An 8,315-nucleotide genomic window follows, 5' to 3' on the forward strand; every position below is an offset into this window, starting at 1 on the left:
ATTTGTAAGGATGCATTGGGAGGACATTGTTTAGCCTGTGTAATAAAAATTATCAAATTTTGTAAAGATAAAATACTTTAGACTTTAATTAATACTCAACAGACTATAGAATACAATTTTACCTTTATTTGAATGCAAGTTGTGTTCCTCGGATGCCTATATCATTGCGGGGTACTCCATTAATTATATGCTCTGTCCATAGATCATAGTCAATACTAATATGTGTTGTCGCAATGCAGCACAGATGATTATGACAATGATGGTGGTGCTTTATAATAACTTGAAGGAATCTGTGTTCTTCCTCTTCTAGTGGACATCAACCAATTAACTTCAGTGACATCACTACTGAGCCTTACCATCTAGTACATAATTGAACTTGCTTGTTTTAACTACAATTCTCTTTAGTAGTTTCTGGTTCGTCTCTATTTAGCATCATGCAACTGTTATCGCTTTAATGTGGACAGGGTTATAACAGTTTAATCTTGTCAAGCAATCTGGGGATCATTTCTTGTCACAATTATTTGCATTTGTTTGTGCCCTAACCCCATTTAGAATTTAACCATAGACCACATACCATTGTAAGAAGGAAAGGTAATGTTTGGATCACTAAATGTGTTTTTTTATGATTTAGGTTTGCCTTGGTGGAAGATAATGTCCAGCAAGCTTTGGACTATATTGAAGGGTTATTTGATCAGCTTTTTGTAAGTCATATCTTCTAGAATAATCGTCATAAATATTTTTATATTTCTGGCTTCTCCGTTTTATTTCTTCTCCTTCCAATTCTTCTTCTTAGATCTCATGAAGATGGAAGGAACACAACATTGTTAGATCTACTGTTGGGTGTGGAAATCGATAGTGACGTCTGTTAGTGCGCCCAATCAATAACTAAAAGAACATAGTTTTTGGTACTGATTTTTATTTTTGGTGTAAACTATTATTATTTGGTGGTAGATATACTTAATTATTTTAGTTGTATGGCTAGTTGGCTACTGGGATAGGGTTCACCAATGCTCCCTTAAGTTAGGTTGGCCTCAAAACTAGTATGTGAAGATAAATCTAGCAAGTCAGTAGGATACTTTGGATGTCCTTATTCCGAGAAACAGACAACGAATTTGATCTTTGGGTGGAAATGGTTTGTTAGCCCATGTAAAATCAAGAGGAAAATCTATTTTAGAAGTGGAAGTTCCCACGACATATCAAAGCAATGTGGGAATTATCAAAGGAAAATGGACACTTCCTTTTGTAGTGCCTACCTTGTCTTCTGGTTTCTGAGAATGACCCCATAGCCTTCTATTATCTTGGTGACTCTTCCACTAGTGTTAACCTTCACAGTGCACAGTACACTTAATAGTATGCAATTTCATGGCTCTTTCTTGTAGTATATTCTCATTGTAGTGAATCTGCATTGTCTCTATGGGAATGATGTGCCTACTTGACTTTGCAAAAATACTTGAACTGTAATTCTTCTCTATATTTTTCTTAACTTGTCTTCGTTTCAAAACTGATTTTTTTAAGCAAACAATATCAAGAGTCGTATGTTCTTATGCGTGTTTATTTTAGGGAGGAATATATTGCTAGATATCGCTTCTAGTACGAGATTTATGCAGAAGTTTTGAAAGGGTTCACTAGCAAATGATAAACGCACTTAAGTGGTTGGTCGCTCAACAGGTATACAATGTTTTGATATATTTTGTACTTCAACCTCAACTAGGTCAAGTTTGTTTGAAAGTTATTGTGGTTAGTAGTTAGATATTTTCATCAGTCCATAAGATTCTAGTAGTGTGGATCGAGTTATCTATTTCTGTGAGTGGAATTTGACCACTAACCAGCAGGAAGGTTGAATGTATGAGTTGTTATATTTTTTTTGGTACTTTAGATTGATGGAAGAGTGCTCGTGATTGGAAAAATTATTCTTTTACTAGTTCCTTTGTAAAATTTGAGATGTAACTAGTATGTTGTTCATGTATAAGATCATATTGACTAGAGCGACTTACGACATGAATAAGTTTTCATCATGTGTACTAGTTTCTTATATATAATGTGTATATTATAAGTTTATCTCATTGGAACTACCTTTAGTAAACATTAGTAAACAGGTGAAACAATGAACTATTTTCCAATACTTATTTTTCATTGACGTGATGAATGACAGTTTTTGTCAGTGAATCCATCCTTAAGCTCGCATAGGTTGTTGTACAAGCATTTATTGTTGAGCAAATTCTACCATTTAAACTTAAGGCAACTTAAGGCAATCGAATTTGAAGTTCTTATTTGAGGCTCTTTTGGGCCAAATTTTCAAGGTTTGTTTTGCTCATCTTGATTTTTGTATTTTCTAATTTTTTATGATACTTGTGATTTTGTATATAGTATTGAATGTTGGTTTGCAAGCTTATTCTACACATTTCTATCTATATTATTCTTGTTGCTTTGTACTATTATGCCATTTTCACAAAACTTGGGTCTTGTGTAGGAGGCTAGATCGAAGTTATTCATTGTGGTCGTTCACTTCACCATTCTTAGGTTAGTATTATAGTTGTCGGGAAGGAAGTAGTTTTTATAGGAAAGAGTTACTTCTGATGGGTTTACTCTTGACATGCTATAAAATTAGTGAATACTTAAGGAAAAAAATTTATGTTAATGACGAGGGTGCAGTTTAAATGTGTATGTTGCTCGAGTCCAATTTGTTTGCATGTTATCTAATTTATAGCCTAAGTAATTTGCTCAGTCATATACAAGCGTTTTATGTTCTCATTTCTCATAGATTTGTTTAATGATAAAAATCATAGTTGTCAATACGTGTGCTCTAATGGATTCATAAGCTCTAAATGGTAAGAGCGCTCTTAATTGAGAGGTTGGTGGTTTGAATCCATCTGAATTCGATTTTAAGTTTTTTTTTTTTTTTTTTTTTTTTTTTTTTTAGCGTTGAAAAACTGCTATCAGGCTCCATAGCGTTTTTCTCATAATCGCTATAAACAGTATAATAGTGTTTGCGGAAATCGCTATTGAATTTCATAGCATCTATCTAAAAACGCTATCGTTTTTATAGTGTTTTATTCACAAACGCTATCCTAGCGTTTGTCAAAATGCTATCGACTTGATTTCATAGCGTTTTTTAGTGCTATCTATTGACTTTTTTCCAGTAGTCCGCGAGATGGTACGGTGCTGCTATATTAATCTACACAATATTTTGAGAAAGCCAGAGGACAATAATATGCTACTTAAGGTATGAAGTGGAGACTTGTTTAAGTGTCTTTTAGCTATTAGCATGTTGAATGGTATTGAACAAGCACCATAATACTACTTCAACATATATCCATGGCAGTATGGTTAATCTATATTACATATTGAAATTTGAATGGGTTGTCGTAATACGTATTTGTCTAATTTCATATATATTGATGTGATAATGTATTTTAAGTTTGATTTTAAGAAATTTGTAATGTTTGTCTCATCTTTTACTTTGCCAAGGTATTCAGTTTATCAGATATCTCATTCATAAACTAGATATACCATAGTGAATAAAAGGCCCAACTGAAGTTCCTCTTAAAAGGATCCCCAAGCTAACCTTTGGGGAGTCACACAACTTTTCTAAATGAAGTCACACATTCTGTCATTACTGGACGGAAACCATGTGATGAATTCTAAGAAGTTAGGTTCTTGATAGAGAACTCTTTCTAGGCTTTCGACACCCATTCAAAAGGGCTTTTTTTAAACTTATTGAAGTGTATATGAACTACATGGAAACTACTCGTGTTGTTTACATGAAATAGACATGACTTTATTTTTTTTAGTAGCCTTTTAATTAATCTGATATTTGTACGTGATGAATGCTGATATTGTTTTTGTAAGATTCAAGAAGCTATTCAGATTTTGTTTATATACAGGGATGGTATTGTCGCTAAACAGTGAGTTCAATGAGTAGCATGTTTATCCAATCTCGAAGAACTAACTTGAACTATAGGTTAACATCGTTTTTTTCGTACATTTGAATTTTACTATTTGCCATAGTATATTTTGTTAGCCGTGTCTGGTTGGTTTTAACTTTTGACTTTGTGGCTCATGTAGCTGGGATTATTTTATTAGGAGTTTGGTACGGTTCAAGTTTTTTGGAAAATTTGAGTTGAAAGAGGTATGTCTTCATTTGAATTTGTTAATGATGCAAGCCTTTTGATAGCTATATGGGACTCGAAAGTATATATTTAATTTGTCTTTTCGATAATGGCTTTGTACAAGGTGTTTGGATGATTTGGCATTAATCAAGACATTCAAGTTCTTTGTTGTACTAAGTTCTAATGTTGTAATGATCTCATTTTTTAAACCAGTTATCTAACTGCTCTGGCATTCGTCAAGACGGTCAAGTAGCTGGGTTAATCAATGAGAAGTATATTGTTTTAAATTTTCAGGTTATGACAGGTTTTATATTTATGAAATGTCGAAAATACAGAGGAGACTTTGTCGAATTTTTTCAGAAAAGTCACGTACTTTAGGTATATAATTATTCGAGTTTTGAGGTGTTGGACTAGAAAGTATATATTTAATGTGTTTTCGGTAATGGCTTTGGATGATCTGGAATTAGTCGAGACATTCAAGTTCTTTGCTGTATTAAGTCCTGATGTTGCAGTGATCTCATTTTTTAAACCAGATATTAAACTGCTCTGGCATTCGTCGAGACGGTTAAGTAGCTGGGTTAATTAATGAGAAGTATATTTATACGAGATGATTGGATGATCTGGTATTAGTCGAGACATTCAAGTTTTTTGCTGTACTAAGTCCTAATGTTGCAGTGATCTCATTTTTTAACCAGTTATTTAACTGCTCTAACATTCGTCGAGACGGTTAAGTAGCTAGGGTTAATCAATGAGAAGTATATTGTTTTAAAATTTTAGGTTATGACAGGTTTTATATTTATGAAATGTCGAAAATACAGAGGAGATTCTATCGAAATTTTTCAGAAAAGTCACGTACTTTAAGTATATAATTGTTCGAGTTTTGGGGCGTTGGACTCGAAAGTATATATTTAATATGTGTTTTCGGTAATGGCTTTGGACGAGGTGCTTGGATGATCTAGCATTAGTCGAGACATTCAAGTTCTTTGCTGTACTAAGTCATAATGTTGTAGTGATCTCATTTTTTAAACCAGTTATTTAATTGTTCTGGCATTCGTCGAGACGGTTAAGTAGCTAGGTTAATAAATGAGAAGTATATTTGTACGAGATGCTTGGATGATCTGGTATTAGTCGAGACATTCAAGTTCTTTGCTATACTAAGTCCTAATGTTGTCGTGATCTCATTTTTTAAACCAGTTATTTAGCTGCTTTGGCATTCGTCGAGACGTTTAAGTAGATGGGTTAATCAATGAGAAGTATATTGTTTAAAATTTTTAGGTTATGACAGGTTTTATATTTATGAAATGTCGAAAATACAGAGGAGACTGTCGAAATTTTTCAGAAAAGTCACGTACTTTAGGTATATAATTGTATATTCGTAGTTTCTAATAGTTGCATGGTGTGAATCCCTTACTAATATGAATCGATAGCATATTGTGTATAGCATTTTGGTTTTACGGAGAATTGATAACATATTGTGTATAGCATTTTGGTGATGTAGGAAGATTCAATTCACTTCAAGGGGAAGATTGAGAAGTGTGGAGCAAAGTTGCATATTGATGTTTAGGGCAATGAATTTAACAACCATAGCTAAAGAGTGATATATATAGGGCTGCCTTTAGATATTTCTTTTTATACTATGTTGGGGTTTAGTACGTTTTTTTTTTTTTTTTATGAACTACAATAACTACTATCACAATACAACTCATTGTACAAAACTATGTGCACCTTTCAGTTGAAGCATTGCAATGCAACGTTCGACAAGTGCCCATCTTCGTTAGAGCTCCATTCTTATGAGTCTATAACTTTCCAACAACTCATTTTTATACTAATTCAAAAATTTGGTTGTCTGCAAAGTTCAAACATAAAGTCTCTGTTTGTTCAAATTTTCTTAGGAAAATTCAAATTCTCAAAAGTGTAGAAAAAGATAATTCAAGATGAATCATTTAGAGAGATTTCCTAACAACGGCTGTGCTCACATTTCTCACTTTACATCTGATCCCGAGGTTCTTCAAGAAGGAAGCTTAAGTCCAACCTACGATTTTAAGTTTGTGTCATGCAAATGCTCATTGGAGGAGTTGGAACACTTAAAAACCGAGAAGGACAATATGGAAATGAAGTTATTAAAGATGTACTCAAAATTTAAAGCTTAGTGAGTGTCAGTTATACGTGGAATAAACAAAGAAACACATAAATTCATTTTTTATGTCGATATATAATAGGTAATTACAGTTTAATTGGGCTCAAGCAAACAAAAACAAATGAACAAAAGAAGAATGCCCAAATCAAAATTAATAACTCGGTCTAATGGGATTTGGGCTTTTAATTCAAAATTCAATATATATAATTATTTATTCAAGAAGACTTTGGGTTATTAAATCATTAACTATCAATGCACACATATTATATATTATTTATTCAAGTGGAGTTTGGACATTTGAATCCTTAAAACAGGATCATGACACAATACAAAGAAAGTCTTAAGAATTGAGTTTCATATTTCAAATTAAAGTATGTTGGCGAGTCTACATGCTGAAGAAGTTTGCGATGCATGACGTAATTTGAGTTTTCCTTTTGAGATTATTTCCTTACTAGGTGTGTTGCATAACTTGCATATGGTTGTAATGTCGAGGGTGCAACAACAACCAAAGGGGCTCCTACCAAAGGGGTTGTAATGTGAAGGTGATATTATTCCTGTGTGTACCATACATTATATTTCCAGTCTAAAGTGTACTCGAACCATGGACCGGATATGGGCCCAGCAGCGGACCAGTCCAGTGGCTGTCCAAATAAACACTTTCGGATCGTTCGAATCCATCAAAGTTCAGAACAGGTCCAGGGCCCATCCGAGTGGCCTAGATCCATGGATCCAATCCATTCGGATTATTCTGATCCAATAATCCGATCCGTGGAAGCTAAAAATCCTAGTGCAATCCGATAAGATCTTGCGCAAGGATAGAATGAAATCTTGGGAAATGATCCTATTTTAGATAGGATCATACTAGGATTCATCAAGAACGACAATCTCCGAGAATCCCTTTCTTGGCCGCCAAGGCAGGGGATTGCTATATATACGGAGGCTTCTGTATCCACCAGAACTACGTGAAAAAGAGACTTGATCCCGGATTCCTCACTGGGTACGTAGGTAACCAGAACGTTGGTGCAGTCTCTCTTCCTCAAAAATCCCAATCCCCCATCTCTTTCGAGCCTTCGGAAGCACCATCACATCGGGAGTGTCGGGTTAACGTTTTGCCCCGACATTCTTTGGCGCCGTCTGTGGGGATCAAACCCACAAACACGTGGTCTTCCGTCGGAGCGTGATAACCTCGACCTTATTTTTCGATCGTCCTTGTTACCATGGCTGAACAAACTGCGATGATTGATGCAGAAGTTGCCAATCGGCATGTTGCGATTCGACAGAACATGGAGAATGTTCCAGGCACCACTACAGAGGTGGGGCAATCGAGCCGTCGTAAATCTTTTTCTCAGAGCGGAGGAAACGGATGGTCTGAAGCTGTTCCACACACTCTGGAACCACTAGGGACTTGGGGATATAATTCCCGTGTCCCTCACCGCAACGCTGTGCGGAGCGCAAGAGCTACCAGAATACACATCGGGGATGGTCCTGCTAAGAAGCTCAGGGGTGGCATTGACTTCTACAACCTAAACAAAGCTTGCCCAGTGCATCCATACCCATTATCTCGCATCTCAGATCTAGTCAGTGTAACCTTGGGATTTGAGCGTTTGTCGTTCATGGACGCTTCCTCTGGGTATAACTAGATACCTCTACAGAGATGAATATCGACATCTTGGCTCGTGACGAAGCCATGATGGAGGAGCTCAACGATGAAGCCCTGAAGAATCTCATCACTTACTAGGACTCTATGGAGCGCAGTTAGGACAAGAAGTTGCGTGCAAGATTCCAAGCCAGGCGATTGGGTCTTATGTACAAGACAGATATGTCACTTACATTAGTTATCATTAGTTTCACCAATAAAGTTCACATGCATTGGACTTTTCTTCCATTTTTTATCAATAAATTTCATTGCCATTTATGTTGTGTTTTAATTTCAAATTGGTCATTTAGTTTTACATTTGTTAAACCCAAGTGGCGAAGGCAATCTTGCACTTCAGTTTCGGCTTGCGTGGTGCAGTGTGCCTACACCTGACATCATGGTTCGACAATGAAAACCCAAGAACGATAATATC

The 8,315-nt window shown here is 35.4% G+C and overlaps 1 long non-coding RNA gene across 1 annotated transcript; it reads left to right on the plus strand.

The window, feature by feature from the left end:
- Positions 1 to 631: 631 nt before the first annotated feature.
- Positions 632 to 2,063, plus strand: LOC147487322 (uncharacterized). Its single transcript, XR_015201592.1, has 2 exons — positions 632 to 701; positions 1,561 to 2,063. It is a non-coding gene; the product is annotated as an uncharacterized LOC147487322 (long non-coding RNA).
- The last annotated feature ends 6,252 nt before the right edge of the window (positions 2,064 to 8,315 follow it).

This window comes from Coptis chinensis, chromosome 7, assembly GCF_015680905.1.
Source record: "Coptis chinensis isolate HL-2020 chromosome 7, ASM1568090v1, whole genome shotgun sequence".
Taxonomy (NCBI): domain Eukaryota; kingdom Viridiplantae; phylum Streptophyta; class Magnoliopsida; order Ranunculales; family Ranunculaceae; genus Coptis; species Coptis chinensis.